At 36.4% G+C, this 22,940-nt stretch overlaps 1 long non-coding RNA gene across 1 annotated transcript in view; it reads right to left on the bottom strand.

Annotated features, from left to right (window-relative positions):
* Nucleotides 1-6,693: 6,693 nt before the first annotated feature.
* The window catches only part of LOC130236163 (uncharacterized), a 120,968-nt gene continuing 104,721 nt past the window's right edge, over nucleotides 6,694-22,940 (bottom strand). Inside the window, exon 3 of the long non-coding RNA XR_008838444.1 lies at nucleotides 6,694-6,852. This is a non-coding gene — a long non-coding RNA (uncharacterized LOC130236163). The remainder of the gene's footprint in view (nucleotides 6,853-22,940) is intronic.

Genomic DNA, 22,940 nt, shown 5'->3' with positions numbered 1-22,940 from the left:
TTAATAATCTCTCCTCTTTAATAATATTTAAAATCTAAAATTAAAAATATAACAAAATATAATTCAATGGAAAATCAAAAGGTGTTTATACATATATATATAGTCAACATCTGCCTTTTTATATTCCTCAGCTCAGTGCCCAAGATGTTCAAGCAAGATACACTATATGATAACAATCTTCTATCTGGAGGCAGCTCACTAGGTTTCATAGTTTTTTCTGTGCCGAGAGCATGTTTACCTACAACAGCCTGAAAAGAAATTTAAGCATGAAGATATGTATAACAACCATTCAGTGTTTCAACAGCATATCCTGGAGTTACACGCAACTATATACACTTCATAATGTCAGATCCTCTCCGGGGTTCAGTACAAGAAAGGCTAATTACCTTCCAGTGTTTTTACATAACACATAAGTGCATACCAAATCTGAAAAACTGTAAATCAAGCCTCATTCACACAAAGATAACTATAAAGATACTAGGGATTAGGGCGGCACAATATATCGTTTCATCATCGATATCGCAATAGTCATATCGCAAAATCTGCAATGTGGAATTGGGATTAAAGTTGATCAGCAATGAAGAACGTACAGTGTTATTTTACATTTGACATTACATTTGATTATTCAATAATAAAGGGGTGGGACAAAATATCAATATGCTGATTTATTGTGATAATTCACTCTATTACAAGACTATTCCAGTCAATCTAAATTAAAGATTTCATTCCAAATAGAGCTATTCAACTCATCTGCCGAAATTTCTATTCATATCGATTTATATATCGCAGAAAAATAACATTGCAATTTCAGATTTTACCAATACCGTGCAGTCCTAGGGATAACCATATTAGCATTCACCCCGAAAGATGATAATGTTGTTTGTAATAAGCACATGCCAACATTTGCCACTTTAAACTCTTCAGATGTAATATTGATTTTGATTGGCTGTCTGTTTACATCATTCATCAGCTCAAAAAATATATATTCTGAAAGTAATGGACAATATACACAGCTAGTGTTATTCAGCCAATGATACACTTCCTGTGAAGCTCTATGTGACTGTTTTTAATTTCATCAGGTTCCTTTTACAGCATCGATGTTGTAATGTAATACAAATATAATCAGTGTTAAACAGACTTTAGCATCCATTTGGTTGTTAAAGCGTAAAAAAAAAGATGAAAGACCATTTAAACGCAGGTGCCGTCATTAGCAGCAGGGAAGCACAAAAATACTATTGAAAATACTGGGGTAAAATTTATTTCCATATTTAAAGACATGGTGGGGGAAAATATAATTGAATGTAGTGCTTCTTGTTTGGTCTGATACCCACTTTATATCAAACCTCAGCCAGGCATTGATGATCGCTGTTTTTTTAAGAAATCAGATCTTAAACACGGCAACTTTGTATGGGATGACAATTAACCGGAAGCCCTGGGCGTGGCTGACTGAAGTTAAAGGTCTGTGTGCATATACCCCATTCCAATAATAACATTACTCAGATCCTTCTTTTTATTTAGAATGATTTTTAAATGTATCGAATTGTGAATATGATATTAGATGTTGACATAGAAAAAAATGTAAGCCAATGACGGCACATGTTATTTCTGTATTTGAGGGTACAGTGGATTTCTTCTTCGGGAGATGGAATTAGTAATGATTGAATCATCTGTCATTGTGATGTAGTAGTTGGAATTGCACTACTATGCGTCAGCGGTGCTCAATGTGAGCATCGCATCCCCATTAGTGCATTGCTGTCGTTTTAAAATGAGGGTCAAGAATGTGTTTCACTTTCATTATCATTTCTTTGTGATTTCAGGTAGATTCAATACCAAAAACTGACAAAAGATCTTCTACGAGTTCCTTCTACTTTTTCAGCTCACGCTCTCATCAGAATTAAAGCTGTTTTAAAAGGGGAGCAGAACATGGGAAAAGCGGGGAAAATGGAGATATTAAACTGAAAATTTTAATGAGCAGAGACTCTCGCCACGGGCAACTCCGAAGCCACATTTCTGAGAAAGTGCATCTCCCACCACGTGTTTCACCTTCTGCTGTGACCACACTCACTGGTGCCAAAAACAGCTCACTCACAAAGCATGGGCAACAGCACTTCAACAGCAAAACATGGCCTATATATATAGGTATAGCTCTACTACCAAACCTAAGGATGCTTTGTTTATGGAGAATCTATTCTAGTCTCCAAAAATGTTTTCTCTTTTTCAATTAGCTTTGCTTGTTATTTTTTTCCAAAGCCATGTTTTTAATCTTGAACTTCTTCTTATTGTTCAGTCCAATCTTGATTACTACACTGTAAAACCCAAAAAAGTAAGGTAACTTAAACCATTTAAGAAAACCGATAGCAACAAACCATTTAAGTTGAAAAACTAATCCTAATGAGTACTGTGAACTTACTCCATTTGAGTAAATGAAGCAATTTGAGCACAGTAAAACCCAATAAATGAAGAGAAGTCAAACCAACTGAGTACTGTAAAACCCAATAAGTTAAGGGAACTCAAACCGTTTGAGGAAACCAATTGCTACAAACCATTTGAGTAAAAAAATAATAATTTATATGAGTACTGTGAACTTGCTCAATTTAAGTTGAAGTAATGAGGTAATTAACTGATTACTTTTAACACTGAGTTCAAAACTCTTTTCAAATGAGTAGAATTAACTTTCAGTCAATTTTTTAAATGTATTTTTTACAATATGCAAAAGGTACACAAATTGGGATCACATACAAAGAAAACAAAACAACAATACAGTCAAGTAGTGGCATGTGCGTGTGTGTGTGTCTGTATGTGTGTGTGTGTGTGTGTGTGTGTGTGCGCGTGTGTGTGTGTGTGTGTGTGTGTGTGTGTGTGTGTGCGTGTGCGTGTGTGCGTTTGTGTGTGTTTGTGTGTGTATGTGTGCATGTAAAGGTAATTAGATGGACAGGTCAGAGTACATACATAAGGGAGAAAAAAATATATAAATGCATACATACATATGTATAACAGTCAACAAATGAAGCAAATAACAGATATAAATAAAAACAGACAGAAAGAAATCTATCAGTGGTAAGGAGTGACAACAATGATAGCAATGTAATGATAGTAATGACGTCAGTAAACGGAAAGAAAGAACAACAGAATAATAACTGACAACAACAACAACAATAACAACAACAACAACAACAACAATATTTACAAGTACTACACCAACTACTACTGAAAATTACTAAAGCTACAACTACTACTGCTGCAAACTTTCAGTCAATTTTGAGTTAACTACACTCATTTCATTTGATAAAGTTGACTGTGGGGTTTTACAGTGTAGGATGTATCACTTAATTAATATTCATTAAGCTGAAAAGTTTGACCAAATATTCCACCCACTTTTCATAACATGCTTACACGCTTGCTTCTAGCAGTAAAATGTGGTTGTGTAACTCAAGAGAAAAATATATATTGATTCAGCTTCAGGAGCACAGCTGAAAGAGTTCTAGTTCTCAGTTCACCCTAAGAAACTAAAATAAAATAATGAAATAAAAAAGTGGCGTCATATCTTCCTCGGTTCATGGCTGTCACCTCGCAGTCAATGGACGTCAATCTCGATTAGTCATCAAGTACTGCTCTTCAGATCGACTTATACTCAGACACTGCTGTGGACTGAATGATGTGTCCTTTTAGATGCTGCTCTTATTCTACAGTGCTGCCACCATTATGTGTCACAGCTGCGTGGGACTATAATCTTCATTAAAATATATGGTTGATCTACGCAATAGAGGTTGTAAGTTTAACAACGTTTCTTTTGCGTGTCCTTTTTTAGCACAAGTGCACTGAAAATATAAATCCAGAAGCAATGATTCATATGACTGTTCATATATTTAACATCTATTTCCATAGAATTTGAAAACACCAATTAAGGGCCCTATCATGGTGACATAAGGCGCAAGACGTGTTTAGCGTGATTGTTGCTATTTTCAAACCAGCGCAACCCTAATTTTCACGTTTTGCACCACATTGTTTAAATAGCAAACCCATTTGCGCCACTTTGTGGACTCATAGGTGGACTCTAAAAAGGAGGTGTGTTGTGGCACATTTTTGGCACGTTGCTATTTTAAAGAACTGAAATTGACTGTGCCATTTACTGACTAAAACCTAGTCTAAATTATGAAAAGCTCATGTGGTTTTCCTCAAGGGTATACAACGTAATGCAAACTGAATTTAATTGCAGAGAGAGCAGCCACTGACTTGAGCTCTTGGAGTTTCAGTGAAAGCTCATTAATATTCATGACCCTCCCAAATATGGTCAACCAGGTATTTCCATCCTATTGGTTAAATTATAAGGTTCTAAATGGCTAAAACGATTTTTCTGAAGATTTTTAATTTTGAACTTTCTTAAGCCATACTATATATCACATAACCTGTCTTTTTATAAAAAAAAAAGATTCTTGGCCAGTTTGAAATCCCATTCATGAATGGAAAGGGAACCATCTTCTTTAATTAACATATGTTACACAGTAGGCTATGTTAGAACGCTAATTGACTAACAGCATGCTTAGCTAGGAGTTAATTGGTGGCCAGTTAATTAAAAGCGGCCAACTAGCAGTTATTCAAGAGGAATTCTTACTTTTTCAGAGTCTAATAGACCAACTGTTTTTATGTAACTGGTATAAGCTAGAAGCAGCATTAAAAAACATCAAAACAAAACAAAAAAAGAGAGGAAAATAAATAAATAAATAATAAATAAATAAATAAATAATAAATAAAAAAAACAAATAAATAAATAAATAAATAAATAAATAAATAAATAATAAATAAATAAATAATAATAAATCTGATTTTAAAAAATCAGCTTGGCTTATCATTTTTAAAACATGACAGGTTGTGCAATAGGGATTATAACTGACCAGGCACTACATTTATAACTACAGTACAGGACCCAGGTGATTTGTAGATTAACTTTAAAGTTTAACCATGCTAGATTGAAAGTTTATAACCTGCACCTGTTGTCACGGGCAGTTTAAAGCATTCAGGCACAAAAAATGATAATGTTTGTAGTTAACAAATATTAATTCCATTTCATGTATACTGTACAGTAGAGACTATGCCGTGTTACATTTTATTCAATTTCTGTACCTGAATACTGAGAGACTCCACAGAAAAACCTAAAGCGCTGTTCATTTGATTAGTATTTTTGTTCTATTGTGTTTATCTACACCCTACAAAATCCCCATAATCAGTCTAATACAAAATTCTTTCCAAAATAGAGCCATTCAGTTCATTTGGTAAATTGTTTTCATATCACAGCATATATTGCATAAAACATTTTCAAAAGTCTATAATGCCCTAATGCCTAGCTTGTAAAATTAAGCATATTATGCAACCTGCCAGAGATCTAACTGATGAACAAGATCTATTTTCTTCATGTATATCCACAAGAACACTGTTCATCAAGTCTGCTTCATCCAATCCCACCACCCACACACACACACGGACACAGACACACATACAGCCCAACAAAATAACAACATTCCTGGAAAACGTTGGTCAAAAAAAGTGATTTGTCAGGTTTAAAGAGGGAAATAATACCAGTCAGAGAGATCGAATGGATCCAAACAGATGCTTGTCAGCTAAACAGAAAGTAAGGCAGCTAGTGGGTTGCACTTACTTCTCGGAAGAACTCAAATCAAAACTGGAGGCTCTCTCCAGAGTGGAGGAGGAAGAGGAGGGGTGGTGGAAAGGTGGAGGTGGGTTAAGGTGAGCATGTGGGTGTAGGGGAGAATCGAAAAGCTTTTTGCATACCTGCAAGAATTGGCATGATCGCTCCTGCTGACAAGCCTCTGCTTTCACTAGAGCCTTATCTACATTTACCGAGGCCTTCTGGTAGACTTGACGTGCTCTGCTCACCGTGAGAGAGGACGACCACGAGCTTTCTTCACGAGCTGTGAAGCGTCCACGCTCAGCGGGATGCTTGTGCACGTCGAGCACTTGCCCAAATCGTTGTTGCTGCGCGAGTTTTTAAGCGCTTGATCATTGATGGTGTTGTAAGCCTCCAGGAAGTACTGGGACTGGGACTTGTCCGGGTGACGGCCCATGGTCATGACACCCGGTGGTCCGTGGTGAAACAGGCAGGCCTCACGCTCCAATTCATCTGAACTCCAGTAGCCAGAAGGCGGTGTCCGGTTCTTGGGCTCCGCCGACTTGCAGCGTTCCCGGCTCTTGCTGCGCTTGCGGTGCCGAATTGCAGGAGGTTCTCCATCGGGGCTGGCCTTTCCTCCATTGATGCTGCCCTTGCCATGGCTGTTACCATGGTGTGGGCCCTCTAGTGAATGGGACTTGGTGAAGAGCTTCTGAACTGAGTGCACCAGGTGTCGGATTCGGCCAGGACTGTCGCTTCGTTGCTCCAAGGCTGCAGCGGCTCGCTTGTACTGCAGTGTGTGATAGCCGTCCCGAGGCACTGGGAGTTGCCGGTCGAACTGATCCAAAAGGGCAACAGGGAGCCGCTGTTGGCCCTTGCTGGCTGGAACCCCTCCGCCAGTGTAGGGAACCACAGCCATTTCATCCTTCAGCTCATGCTGGGAGCTGTAGTGTCGGCGAGGGAAGGTCCCATAAGGCACCACGCAGTCAGGCTGGTAGGGGCTTCTCTGGGAGTAGTACGAATGGTCCACCGGGTGGGGGTTGTCGATCTGGCTGATGAGGTAGGGTTTGTGGTCCAAGTGGTGACCCATGGACTCAAAAGAGGGGTCACACGTCACCACGTGGTGGTGGCTGCGGCTGCCGGATAACCCTTTCATCACAGAGATGGAATCATCCAGCAAGGGAGTGGAGGCATCCACACGTGGTACGGCTCCAAAGTTACCTGAAGGTCTGCAGGAAATACATAGAAAGACACAAGTAAGCATGAGTATACAGTGTCACTGTTTTCATGTTTTTTTTTGTCTTTCCATGGGTCAATTACAGTTTAAATTAATTTAAAAATAAAATTTTAAATAAAAAAATTGACATATAAGGACATATAAGGTCTTCTATTGTGATGAACATTTTGTGGGGTGGGTATAAAGCAAAAATGTCAGTACAAATGTTTAAATGCAAAAACCTCTAAATACTGTTTGTGATTTTCTTCTAAAATTAGCATTTTTTTCAGACTCTTGTGTGTAGGCTCATAAGTTTTACTTTTATAGTGATGAATAAGTTATTGTCATTGCCTTTAAAGTGAAACATTTAAACATAAGAGGCAGAGAATCATTTTAAGAGAAAATTTCAGAAGGCATTTAGAGGGTTTTGCATCTGAACTTTTTAACTGTTCTCATATCACAGTTATGCAAGTGTCACCAATAGGAGTAAATGAATCCAGATTTCAAATTATTGTATATCACATATATAGCTTTTCAAATGACAATTTGTCAAATAATAAACAAGGGGGAGTTGTGGCCTAATGATTAGGCAATCACAATACATGGCAGGAAGGAATTGAAGATGGGGGAGTAAAAGAAAACCTCTCTTCATACCCAACTGAGGTGCCATTGAGCGAGGCACCTAACCCCAATTGCTCTCCGGGTGCTGGAAGCAATAGTTGCCCACTGCTCCAGGTGTATGCTCAATGTGTGTGTGTGTTCTCACTCTTTTGTGTGTGCATATGGATGGGTTAAAAGCAGAGGACCAATTATTAGTAAGGGTAATCATACATGACAATACTCACTTCATTTGACTTAATATTGTAAATCATGTTTTTACAACCAAATGAAATCCAACATGAGTGGTAAAACATTTACATGTTTTAGGTTTTTTAATACTCTTTTTACTCTGTGACCCCTTTATCAGTAACAAACAGCTCAAAAGCAAATCTTGTTCATCGAAAAGTGGAATCTCAACCACTTAGCACAAGACAATATGCACCCTAACCTAACCATGCAGAGCTGATCCGATCAAATACCCTGTTAGCTGAATGAACATCTGTGTCTGACATTACCCAGTAACAGTCAGGCTTTCAAAATGCCTTTTGTGTCTGACAGTACTTGAAAAGATTATTCAAGGCTGAGAAGTCTTGACATACTTTTCTGTTCTTCTCAGAGGGAGGGGAAGAAAGCTGAAATTCACATGACAGACAGACAATGTAAAAGGGAAAGTAGCATGGAGAATCTCAGCAAACTTGCCCTCCAGCATATTCAAGAGGAACTATGGCTAAAGAGTTGACTTGCAATTATTATTATTATAGGTTGCCAGTTTGATTCCTATATAGAGAATTTCATGCAGTACATACTGTACATGCTACAGATCAATCACTGCTCTCAACTGACAACCTCTTCTTGTTTTTTTAAATGTTGTATTGCAAATGGGGGTGACACGGTGCCTCAGTGGTTAGCACTGTCGCCTCACAGCAAGAAGGTTGCTGGTTCCCGGCTAGGCCAGATGGCATTTCTGTGTGGAGTTTGCATGTTTTCCCCGTGTACGTGTGGGTTTCCGCCAGGTGCTCCGGTTTCCCCCACAGTCTAAAGACATGAGGTATAGGTGAATTGAATAAACTAAATTTGCAGTAGTGTATGTGTGTGAATGTAAGAGTGTATGGGTCTTTCCCAGTACAGGGTAGCAGCTGGAAGGGCATCCACTGAGTAAAACACATGCTGAATAAGTTGGCCATTCATTCCGGTGTGGTGACCCCTGATTAACAAAAGGACTAAACCAAAAGGAAATGAACGAATACAAATGAATAATGGCAAAACAAGTCCTTTATTATTGTCTGAATTTGAATTCTAAATTGAATATGAAAATAATAATTGATATACAGATTCTGTTGTAGCTTTAATCGATATTTTAATATTTTTATTTGACAGCTTAATTTGACAGTTTTCTAAATGACCAATTAATTTCTCTGAGAAGCTACTTCTTATCGGGATACTTACAGTTAAACCTACCTCTTTACTTTTAATTCTGACTGCGTATAATACTTTTTATGTTGGTATGAACCTTTAATGGACAATTGTGGAATTTTACTGTTACTTACGTTTTGGCAAAACATCTTAATTTAGTAAAATACTAAATTATTTATGAAATTATATATGAATAACATTAAAAAAAAATCATTAATTCAAAGTACCTAACAAAGACTTTATGTCTTTACATTGTTTAAGCCATTTGCAGATAAAAAATAAATAAAAATAAATAAATAATTAAATTATATATAATAATAAAAAAAAAAAAAAATATATATATATATATATATATATATATATATATATACATATATATATATATACGGTATATATATACGGTATATATATATATATATATATATATATATATATATATATATATATATATATATATATATATATATATATATATATATATATATATATATATATATATATATATATATATATATATATATATCAGAATCAGAAAGAGCTTTATTGCCAGGTATGTTCACACAAACAAGGAATTTGTTTTCATGAAAGAGCTACTACAGTGCAACAGGATTACAGAGACAGGACAAAAAATAGATAATAAGTATATTTAAAAAATAGAAGTAAGCAGTGAATGCAAACATACAAATTGACAAGTGTATGTACAGGTATATTACCATATACAACGTTATGAGTGCAGCTGTTTTTATATATATAAATTTGGCAACACTTTGGCAACTGTAATAACTAGCTCAAATAGTGCAGTACTTATTGCAATATATATTAAGGGGCCTTAACTGATGTAATTTGGTACAATGTACTTATTGTGTACATACATGTTTTACATTGTACTTATGCTTGATTAAATTCTAATTACATGTGTAATTAATTTCTGTAAGTACATTTATAATTACACCACTGACCTATCTCTTACCCAACCCCCCCCACCCCCTTTAAACCTACCAATACTACCTAATCTACCCTTTTCCTGCCTCTGCAACACCCTTATCCTAAGTGTTCTGCAATGCATTATAAACTTATTGAGTACATTGCATTTATATTTTGATGTAAGCACAGAGTATTTAACACCACTTAAAACAAAGTGGGACCGATTTTTCTTTTATGCTAAAAATAATTAAAATATTAAGAAAGGATCATGTTTAAGATAGCAAATTGCCTACTTTAGTTATGTCTAAGCAAACATTTTCAAATAGTTGGATTTGAGCAGATATAGTCACAACCTAACAAACTATACATCAATGTAAGCTTTATGTATTCAGCTTTCGAATAATGCCTAACTCTCAATATACTAATATTATACTAATATTGTTATATCTACAGATAGCAGAGTGAATTTGGTCTGATTCAGCGCAAGGCTGCTTCCTCAGTTCAACACAAAGCCTAATCATCACTTCTAGATTTGAGAAATCTTATTTTCACACTGCTGGCTTTTCTGATGTGGTCAGAGCTCAGGCTTTCATCCAGACTTTTTCCTTGAGAGCTGAGACCCTCAAACTCCTTGCAATAACTTTGCAAAAATTATGAATTTCCGCACTTTTTACTCAGAATACATACATTAGAAGCATCCACTCCCTAGGGTAAACCCATTTGTCAGGTATGCAATGTGACTGAATTACTCATTGACAAATTTGAGATTCCAATTTTGGTTAAAAAAATAAATAAAAAACTCTGGGCTTTCTGTAAGGCATACAGCCAGATCTGGCAAACTGCAGATGGTGAGCATATCCTCATTCAGCCACACTAATTGCATGACGCTGGATATGAAGAAGAACACTTGTTCAGAGAAAGAGGGAGAGAGAGAGGATGGAGAGAGAGGGAGATAGAGAGAGAGAGAGAGAGAGGGGGGGGGGGGTGGATTCAACCCTGTTATTAGAGAGGTTATTATTGGGCTGTGTGACAGTCTAATGGGAGGGGGGCTGCTGCAGCTTGGAGAACTGAAACACCTACAAGCCACACACTCACATCACACACTCGTACAAACAGGAAAAGAGAAGCTCATTTACAGCGAATCTTTACACAGCCAATAGCAGTTACGGATTCACAGATCACCGGGGTTCACAGTGGCAGTGTGAATGTCCATCACAATATCCAGCATGTCAGTGTCATCCGGTCTGTTCATAACAACAGGAAGATACACAGCATGGGCCATGATCTCTACTAACTTCATTATATTAATTTATATTGTCTGCTATGGCCACCAAGGCTGCATTTATTTCAGCTAAAATACAACACTGTGAACTGTGTTGTATTTTTATATATTTTTAACACTATAGAATTATATGCACAATCATTTTGAACATTTTTAAATTTTGTATATCAATACTCTTGTTAAAATTATATAATCATAGTGCCCATATAATTATTAAACCCTGGATTTTTCTAAATGTCTATATGTAATTCTAAATCATTATTTTATTAAAATTACAAAACACAAAAGAGTTCTGAGTGCTGTTGAATGGCTTTGAATGACCTTTTCCCATGCCTTTGCATTTGCCTAGTAACTTTCTGATAGAAAAAACAGAACTTTACTTTAGACACGTCTTAAAACCTGCTAACACTTTACAATAAACTTTTATTAGTTAACGTTTGATTAAAGTGTTTACTAACATGCACAAACAATGAAAAATATAACAGTTTTGGTCACGTTCGTTAACATTAGTTAATGAAGAGAGTCGTTCATTGTTAGTTTATGTTAACTCATGGTGCATTAACTAATGTTAACAAGCATGAATTTGGATTTCAATGTTGAACTATTAATAAATACTGTTCTAAGTATTGGTTATGCTAAGTTAATGTTTGTAAATACGCTAACTAACATTACCTAATAAAACTGTGAAAAATGTTGCTTTCCTGCATGCCAAAAAAGCCATCCTATCTCAGTGTTAAATGTAAAAAACAGCATCGTAGCTCCAGTATTCAATGTGACATTGTTTTTCAGAAATGCTCAACTATTGTCAAAGCTAAAACAGTTGGCTGTTTAAAGTCAGTCATTTCAGTAAGCTGATGAATTTTGAGCCAAAGCAGAATATTGAGTAGGGGCAAGGCTTTCATTTTTGTGTATCATCTCCTTGCAACAAACTAACAATATAAGAGGGGCATGGTTAAGAATATTGTGGCTGAAGCTGTCAAACTGACATCAACAGAGAAAGACCATCACTACAAACATCGATGCAAATGCTAAGATTTTACCTAAGGTTTATCAAAAAAATTATTAATTAATTAAAATCAGGGTATTAACTTGCACACATACAGTTTTTACCCAGGAAATAACAATATGCTAGCAAAATAAACATGAGTAAATTTGGATTTCACACTGACTTTAAATGTGTACATTTTAACCTTGGTGAGAAATCAAACAGTTTCTAAAACTTTTAAAAAACAGGAAATCAACAAAAAAATGTGATGTGGCTTGGTTCGAGAAGTTTTAACAAAACTTTTAACTTAAGAATTGTAAAAGCTTTTACAAGTATATTCAGTACTCTTATGACCACGATATCAACCATGATATACTATGATAAACTAGCACACACATGATGCTCAGTAAACCACTGTATAAGTACCAGTGTGTACATTTACCCTTGATTAGAAATAGCTGACAGATGTTGTTTACTGCCCTTTTATATCAACTAACAATAGTGAACTTATGCATTATATCTACTATAAACATTCGCAGATTACACAAGCACTTTGCAGACCATGCCATTTGCATCATCCTCATTCTACAGTACATGAATATGACATATTAATGCCAGAGGTATCTTGATAGAGCCTTTCCCTTCATTCGTCTGTGGAAAGACACCAAATGAGAAAAACTTAACAGCTCCTGCTGCTCATGTCCCAAAATTGCATTGTGTTTGCAAGGGAAATAGGTCATTGTGACAGGTGGAGTGTGGATTGGCCATGATGTGATTCCTGTAAAAGCTTTCTAATGGAGACTAACACCTGCCACCCACCTTCCCTAATACTGCTCAATCCCGCAGTACCATTCACAAAACTGTACAATTCGTTGTTGCCTCATTTTCCCATGTAAAATAAAATAAAATAAAATAAAATAAAATAAAATAAAATAAAATAAAATAAAATAAAATAAAATAAAATAAAATAAAATAAAATAAAATAAAATAAAATAAAATAAAATGTTGGCACTGGTAATATTGTATCATAGTACTGTTTTATTTTAGCGTTGTATCGTAACACGTTTGCCCAGTGATGGGTTGCAGCTGGAAGGGCATCCACTGCGTAAAACATATGCTGGATAAGTTGGCGGTTCATTCCGTTGTAGCGACCCCAGATTAATAAAGGGACTAGGCTGAAAAGAAAATAAATGAATGAATGAATGAATGAATGGTAACACGTTACAATAAGCTTGTACTAGTTAATAGTACAATGCATTACGTTGCATTAGTTAACATGAATTAACAATGAATACATCTGTTACGCATTACTTAACCTTTGTTAATGCAAACTTACTCATATTCTATGGCATCTCCTTACATTAGCAGCTGATTTAGTTAATGTTTACTTATACATTGAGTAATGTATTTGATAATGGATTAAATAACATGACCTAAGAATGAACAAAACTTCAGCAATACTAAATCTGTTAAGGTAAAATAAAAAATACAGTAATGTTAATATCCGTTAATAGTAACTAGTTAACACTAAGTAACTAGAAAAAAACTAAGCTGGAGTAACTCAAAAAACCACACTGGGGTAACTCAAAACGCAATTTTGAGAACTAGAAAAGTTAGGTTGGTTAAGTCAAAAAATAAGTTGGGGTAACTAGCAAAATGAAGTTACAAGAACTAAAAAAAAAACATTATGAGAAAATTTAAGCTGTGGTAATTATTAATTATGAAATTATTTAAAATTATTTAAAAATAATAATACAAATTAAAACAATCCAATCACTATACCTATAACAATTTTATAATATTAATTTAAAAAAATATATTAAATAATTATTTTAGAACAAGAAAATTATTCTACTAATATTTATGATCAAACACTTAAACTAAAGAGACTGTGTTGTGATAATCATCACAATATACTAAACCAATGACACCTCTATTATTCTACTATTTTCTATATGCTGGTTAAGAATATTTGTGAAACTTGTACAGGATAGTGTGTCTTTAATAGTGAAAAAATAGACATATTTCATTATTGCAGTCTTGCATGGGAAATTGTCCATCTGTCTTTTGCCTGAGTATTAATGAGAGAGGTCACACAGCATGAGTAATTAGTCTCTGAGGGAAAAAGGTCGCCTCACAGTGGCTGAACAGATGGAACAAAAATATATACATAAAAAAGTATACTGTATATACACAGTGGAAAGGCAAAGTGGGATAAACAGCTGCAATCTAAACTCAAAAGCAACCTATTATGCAAAATGCACTTACATGGTGTTTGAACATACATGCGTGTCCAAAGTATAGGGTAATAATCCATGCACTCCTGTTTTTCTAATCCCTACAAACAGTAGCAGTGTCTAAAAATACACCGTTCCAGATTTCCACCTACTGTAATTGTCACAAGCCCCACCCACAATGCCTGACAATCTGCCCTATTAGCAAATCTGAAAAAAAAAATAAATAAATCACCGCATTTACATAAGAAATTTACTTATGCTATTGAACCAAGAGCAGTGAGTGATTTCGTGTTTTCACAATATCACTATATTCATTATGTAATTTATTTTCATGCTTGCACAACATGCACCGTCTGATATCCTTTTTCTGTGCATGTGTTTTTGTGTGTGCGTAGACTTAGTGTATAAGTATTTACAATACATACAGATGAAAAAAGAAGCTTTTTTTTTTATTTGCCACATGCAGATTTAAAGATGATGAACTGTAATGCCACAAAAGACACAATAAAACGCAACTTATATTTTGTCTTGGGAGGCGTGTGATATGTGAGCTGTAAAAGCTACCCTTTCTTTGGAAAGTGTGCGGGAGAAGCAGCTTATTTGCATTTAAGGAGACACACAAAAATATCATTTTATAATTGCATTTAGAAACTGACATCAACAGTACAGTAGACATAAGGGGCATTTAAAGCTGAAACATCACAGAAACATTATGGGGACACCTGAGACTGATATTACTTCTTGTGAAATGGAGAAGTGGATGTTGTCATCTGACAAAGCACAGGAGAATATAGCATTATATGAAAGATTTTGATTTTTTACACAATAAAAAAAACAAACAAACATTAACATGAATTTTCATGACAATTACCCAACCTCCTCAGTTATTATGGTGGCATGAGAAAGCCAACATACTGTTGTACATAAACTTCTTCTTCTGAGACGGAATTCTATATGCATCTCCTCCTAGACCGTTCATACTACAACCACCAAACTTACTCCAGACCTCCAAAGTGGAGTGACTTGGGTTGGTATATCTTTTCCGACTGATCTGACTTACGGTTTTCAAAAAACTGACCCGTAAAATTCAGATACGTCTCATTGACTTAATATTGGACCAAACTTTGTGACCTCATAACTTTCTACCAGACTGTCATACAGAATTAAGGTTGGGCTCATTTAACTAAGACTACCAATCTGCCAATCACTGATTGCCTTTCAACCTACTCGCCACACCCTAGCAACCACTTATGGCACCCTAGTAACTGTCCCATAGACTTTCATTGTAAAAAAAAATGCCATCGACTTTAGATTGGACTTACTAACAACATACTAATCCATACTAGAAACATATTAGCAAACATACTAATGATACTAGCAACATGCTAATTCATACAAGAAACATACTAGCAACATGCCAATTTATACTAAATTCATGCTAACAACTAGGCATGGGCCGGTATAAGATTCTGACGGTATGAACCTTGGATAAAAATATCACGGTATTGTGATTACTGCTCTAAAATATATTCTTTTTAAATGACAACATATTTTACTTTGAGAAACATTAAAATAATTTGGAGCAGTAAATATGTCAGGCTAAATAATTCAAATGAATTTTTGACTTGTACTTTCTACATTTATTTCAAAAACAGATTTTTTTTACAATTTAAAAACGACATCTTTGGATATCTTTTCTGCTGGAGATACCATTGTCCTAAAAACAAACAAACAAATAAAAATAAAAGTAAATAAAAAAATTTATACACATACCTTAGGAACGATATTGAAGAAAATTGATGGTTTTAAAACCTTGACTTTTCCAAACCATGGTATACCTTGAAAACGGTTATCGTCCCATGCCTACTAACAACATGCTGATTTATGCTAAAACATGCTAGCAACATGCTAAATCATACTAGAACCATGCTAATTTGTGTTACCCACTGCCTAGCAACTACTCAGAACACATTAGCAACCGCCTAGCAACACCTTAACAACCACATAGCAACGCCCGAGCAACCACGCAGAACATCCCAGCAACCATCTTGTAAAACCTTATCAATGACCTAGAACACCTTAGCAACCACCTAGCAGCGCCATAGTGAACAACACAAAACACCTTAGCAACCACTCTGAACACCCTGGCAACACCTTAGCAATGACCTAGAACACCCTTGCAACTACTCAGAACATATTAGAAACTGCCCAGCAACACCTAAGCAAATGCCTAGCAACCACTCAGAACACCCTAGCAAACAGCTAGCAACACCTAAGCAAACATCTAGCAACCACTCAGAACACCCTAGCAACCAGCTAGCAACCGCCTAGCAACACCTTAGCAACTACCTAGCAACCACCCAGCAACCACTCAGAACACCCTAGATACACCTTAGGAATGACATAGAACAGCCTAGCAACTACTCAGAACACCTTAGCAACCGCCTACCACCACGTAGAACACTCTAGCAACAACCTAGCAATGAGCCAGAACACCTTAGCAGTCACTCAGCAATGCCTTAGAAACCCCTCACAACACCCTAGCAGCCACCTAGCAACATCTTAGCTACCACATAAAACACCTTATCAATGAATTAGAAACTATTCAGAACACACTAGCCATGCCTTATCAACCACTCAGATCACCTTAGCAATCGCCTAGCAACACCTTAGCAACCAGTCAAAACACCCTTGCAACGCCTTAGCAACCATTCAGAACACCCTAGCAACCATCTAGCAGAACCTTAGCAAACACTCAGAACACCCTTTCAACCGCCTAGCAAGAAACATGCTAATCCATACTAGAAACATGCTAACATATGTACTTATGTATGCCAAGTGTTTCAAACTGACTTAAATTCTTTAAACTTTGAAACTACTTCAAACTTTCAGGCTAGGCGTTCTCAAGACACCACAAAGTTTGTCTACGAACTTTACTTTTCTAGTTTAACATTTCAAATACTAAAAAATATGTTCATTAGTCATGCTATATGGACAAATGCTATACTTATATTGTATATGCTGAAATTAATAAATAAATGAATAAATGAAATAAAAAACATTCACAAGTTGTCGTTGTTAGGGTAATGGCCTAAAAACAGGATAAAATCAAAATGTATGTTTTGATTCCCCATGTTAAATTGTGTTTTTCGAATTCAAATGTGATCTGCAGGCTTTGTGATTTACTCATTGATGAAGTGATTATCAGCACTTACACTATGGTTACCCTGAACCGTTTCAAGCATCTCAGTAATGCTTGGAATCACTGCTGACTCTGAGCTCTCCTACAGACAGCAGTTGTGACAGAATGGGATTACTATGATGAATTGGGGAGTGTTTCCCCGTGATTTAATACTGTGAGTTTGGGCATCCACAAGCATATGGAGAGCCAACCCTTTCCAACCTTACTTTCTCATCCACTTAAAGCGAGGGGATAAATACAACTTTGCATAAAACATTCAGATGAGCATTCTTAGCATTTAAGAGTTTCTGACACACACATACGAAAAACCACAACCAGAAATAGAAATGAATTTGAAGTAGTGCGCATAGAAGTACTGTAGAATGGCTCAAATCATAGTTGAAAATAATGGCTGAATTTCTCTTTTTCCCTCTTCCTTCCTGACTTCCTAAATCAAACCCAAGAAAGATCCACATACTATTACTAACCACAAAACTGTGGCAGCAAATTTACTGTTCACTTATTATTTTCCCCAGTGAAAAATAAAAATGATATGCAGGCAATAAGGTAAACAAACAAACAAACAAACAAACAAACAACAAACAAACAAACATTCAAGTACTATATGATTGTATCATTCCTGGCCAAATTCCCTCCATCTTCCCGTACCCATCATGGCCTCCCAATCATCCCCATCCACCAAATTGGCTGTATCATTAGCTGGTGTGTGGTGGGCGCACTGATGCCGTTGTCCTGTGGCTGCCGTTGCATCATCCAAGTGGATGCTGCACACTGGTGGTGGTGTGGAGAGACCCCCCACATGATTGTAAAGCACTTTGGGTGATCAGTAGTAAAACTGAAGGGCTCTATCTAAAATTGCTCCCGATTCCCTGAAATAGTGAACTATTTGAGGGAGCAGACATTTGCAATGGTGTCTCAAACCATAGTGGACACTCTGATGTGGACTCAATCAATCCCATAATGCACTACAATAACCGGTGTACAGTCAATCTGCACTGTTAGACAATACTCAAAATGCATTGTGAGAATTCACAGGCTGAACAAATTCCTGCATCTGGCCACAAGACAGCATGCACTGTGAACCACAAAGTAATCTAAAAACACTTGCTTGCTTTGATTCACTTAAATGGAACCTTAAGTGGACTATTGACCTTATTCTGCATTGCGGAAGTTAGTTCTACAACAGTTTTAGAACTTTCAGTTTGGTCATCTATGGGAGAAATGACTGAGCTTAACAAATGACAGAAAACATTCAAAAGAGAAGTCAGAAGTGTACATAAAAATAAAAACAATATCATTAAAATACCAATCTGCATCGTCAAGCAGCATAACAAGCGGTTTTTAACAGCTTACAATCAATGGAAGTAAATGAAACCAGTAAGTCAATAATGTTTCATAGGCAGCGTCCAGAATAAAGGTCAATACTAGTGGAATGACGGTTCAGGGGTGAATTCATGTATGCAGCCAACATTTACCTACTTTCATTGATTCAGCATGACCAATAATCACATGACTAGAGAATCATCTCACAGAACAATTTATTTATTTAGGTTTAAGTGAGATTGGAGTAAAAACATGTTATTAAATGTGTATTTTTTACATGCAGCACTGTCATTAACCCAACCCAGGCTCATTCTGATTATGTAGCCTATATATATTTCTGGAGAGAGCAAAATACATCCCAGGAGCTTTTTTTTTTGGTAATCCACCAGAGTCCTCTGTGTATGCTTGAGATCTCAAATATCTCTCGCGAGTGCCATTCGCGCCTGCTTTTCTCACGTAAATCCACCAGAGGCCGCTGTCGACTGACTGACTGACTGACTAACTAATCACCCCACCCTCCCCCTTACCTAATCTTAACAAATAGCATTTTAAAAAACACAGATTGACCCCCCCCCACCCTCTTTCCTAAACGCAACTGCAGGATTAAAAAAAAAAAGCAATCCAGAAAAAAAACCCTGATTTTTTTTTAACACATTTTCAGATTTTACCACATTCTCACCCTGTTATTTACTTGTTTATTTTTGCCTTCTGTTTTTGTCTTACCTGCTTTCTGGAATCGTTCTTCACTGGATTCAAACCCGGTTGTCTGGCTATATAATGCGCAATCTCTAGAAATGTATATATGTTTTGTTGAATCAGCTTTCAGCTACTACGCCCCTCGCTGCTGGAATCGGCTTCCAGAAATGATCAGATGTGCTCCAACAGTAGGCACATTCAAATCAAGACTGAAAACAAATCTGTTTAGCTGTGCCTTTATTGAATGAGCACCATGCTACATCCGACAGATCGCACTATTGTGTTTTTCTCTTCTTTTTCATTCTTTTATTACAAATTTTATCTGTTTTTATGTTTTTTTACCATTTTTATTATTGTTTTTATTTCTCTTATACGTGTTTCTTTCATTCCTGTTTATGTAAAGCACTTTGAATTGCCACTGTGTATGAAATGTGCTATATAAATAAACTTGCCTTGCCTTGCCTTACTACAGACTGTATAGTAAATGCTGCTCCATCTGAAAACATGTGCTGAAGATTTGCTAGAACTGAACATAAAGACAAAAATCGTACAAGAAAATTGACTTTGATGAATCACCCAGCCCTTTCAAATTATTTTAAATATAAGAATATATTTACTTTGCATTTATGGTGAACATTAAAATATGTAATGGTCACATATTTGTTATTACATAACATCAAATTTTCAAATAATTTATTCAATAAACATATCAGAGGGCGAATTCTCCCCAAGTATTCTTGCAGGACTCCAAGAGTTCATCAAGATTCTTTGAATTCATCTTCAATGCCTCCTCCTTCATCTTACCCCTGGCATGCTCAATAATGCTCATATCTAGTGACTGGGCTGGGCAATCCTGGAACACCCTGACCTATGCTCTCAGGAACTAAAGTATGAGAAGGAGCACTATCCTGCTGAAGAATTTGCCCTCTCGTGTGATTTGTAATGTAATGGGCAGCACAAATGTCTTGATACCTCAGGCTGTTGATGTTGCCATCCACTCTGCAGATCTCTGTCACACCTCCATACTGAATGTAACCCCAAACCATGATTTTTTCTTTGCATTTATGGTGAACATTAAAATATGTAAAGGTCATATATTTGTTATTACTTAACATCAACTTTTGTAATAATTCATTCGATAAACATATGTACTGAATATTCAGTTGCTGAAAATTTCTGTCTGAAAATTGAAAAATGCGTTTTTTAGTCTGTTAATTTTCGTTGAGTTTTCATTTTGGTGCATCACTCATATTATCATTTACCCATATTTAACAATTGTGAATTGTGAAATGAAAGCGTAGTGGTATTATCTTCTCTTTCTGTTCTGCTTCAGCAAATCTGATCCATCACCACTTCTTTTCTGACTTCCGCAGTCAAACACCAGAAAGATCCATGACCTCTTACCAGCCACTTTTGTCTCCATCTACCCATGTCTCTCCATCCATCCATCTATACCTGTCTGCCCTTCTCTGTTCAGCTGACCATGGCCTTCAAAAACCCCAATCTCACAGCTCTGTCAGTGGGGAACTGGAGCCTTGACTGTCCTCAATTGCTCATTTATCACTTTCAGATGGATCAAGTTTCACATACCATAGTAGTGAAGACCAGCACAGACATACATGCTCCAACACAATCACTATATATTTACACACACACACACACACACGGGTGAATGATGGGCTGATAAGATGTGGGTCAGTGCAATATTGATCCTGGTTTGGTGGTATATACTGCTGGAGGCCGAGTGATTGATAATGTAGCAAGAATCTGGATAATAGACTGAAATTTGATTTGTTCATAACACAATGTCTGTCTGAGGTTTATGTAATGTTTAAAGGAAATGGACTGGCCTGTGAGAACAAACAATTTAGTTATTGGGGCTTAACGATGTATTGAAGCGAAGTTTATAATATGATATGGCTTAGTGTATGACTCCCATGAGCTTGGACGACTGCATTCATAGATCTCTGCAATGACTCAAATAACTTATTAATAAAGTCATCTGGAATGACAAAGAAAGCGTTCTTGCAGGACTCCCAGAGTTCTTCAACATTCTTTGGATTCATCTTTAATGCCTCCACCTTCATTTTACCCCAGATATGCTCAATAATCTTCATGTTTGGTGACTGGGCTGGCCAATCCTGGAGCACCTTGACCTTCTTTGCTCTTAGGAACTTTGATATGGAGGCTGAAGTGAAGTAGAAGAACGAGCGCTATCCTGCTGAAGAATTTGCCCTCTCCTGTGGTTTGTAAAGTAATGGGCAGCACAAATGTCTTAATACCTCAGGCTGTTGATGTTGCCATACACACTGCAGATCTCCTGCATGCCCCCCATACTGCATGTAACCCCAAACCATAATTTTTCCTTCACCAAACTTGACTGATTCTGTAAGAATCTTGGGTCCATGTGGGTTCCAATAGGTCTTCTGCAGTATTTGTGAATATTTGGATGCAATTCAACAGCTGATTCATCGAGAAAATGATCAAATGATCAACTAGAATCAAGTTATTATTTTGTTGCTACCCGACAAAAGTCTTATTGTCAATCCCAGTTTTAAGGTAATATAATCAGTGAATATTTATCTTACAACAGGGATTGACGACAAGACTTTTCTCAGGTAATATCTCAGAGAAATATATTTTTTCTATATTGAGCACTCCTATTAGTTGCAATCAACTATTATGCAAGAAAAAATGGTTCATAATAACCTACTGAAGCAGGAGAAAACCTTACAATAAATACTATTGGTTATCCTGAGGCTTTTCCGAGTCCTTGTACAGATAGGGGGTTTTAGATGTGGCTGTATTCGTATCAAGACTTGTGTAATTAGTTGGCACAGCTCTAGCTGTAGTGAGGATGGCGGAGCTACTGAATCGATGCAAAGGCCTATTGTGCATTTTGGTGACTCAAGAGCCTCGTTTGCAGACTTCCTGCGAGCCAAAAATAAACTCAACTTGAATAGATTTCCTCTTCCCACGCAGGAATCAGAGAAGCAGAGGGAATGAGACGGAGAGAGAGGAGAAGGGCTGTAATGTTCATTAGCTGTCAGAAGGATTGGGTTTTCATGGGTCTGCATTTCCTAAGATCCAAAAGGTCATGTGTCATAGCCAGATGTGACTATGTAGGCTATGGATTCACTTATGGGCTTTTATATTATAAAGGATATTTTGTGAATCATGTTTAATGGATCCACAAATAACTCAGAAGCACTGGAGGGGTCAGGATTTCAGTGGTTAGCATGACATTGTTGGCCTTCTCTGATAAAAGCAGAAGCTGAACCATTTGGGGAATCTTTCTTCATTTTGATGCTTCTTCAATAGTATTCTGAAGGAGTAACTTTTGTACTTTGCATGGCCCATCATGATACTGCTAATGCTTTTCCATTGCCCCTATTTTCAAAGAGCTTTTAAAAGTGTGAAAATTCACTCTTTCGCTATT

This window comes from Danio aesculapii, chromosome 2 (genome assembly GCF_903798145.1).
Source record: "Danio aesculapii chromosome 2, fDanAes4.1, whole genome shotgun sequence".
In the NCBI taxonomy this organism is placed as follows: domain Eukaryota; kingdom Metazoa; phylum Chordata; class Actinopteri; order Cypriniformes; family Danionidae; genus Danio; species Danio aesculapii.
The sequence above is the reverse complement of the archived record's forward strand: the minus strand, read 5'-3'. Positions and strand labels throughout refer to the sequence as shown.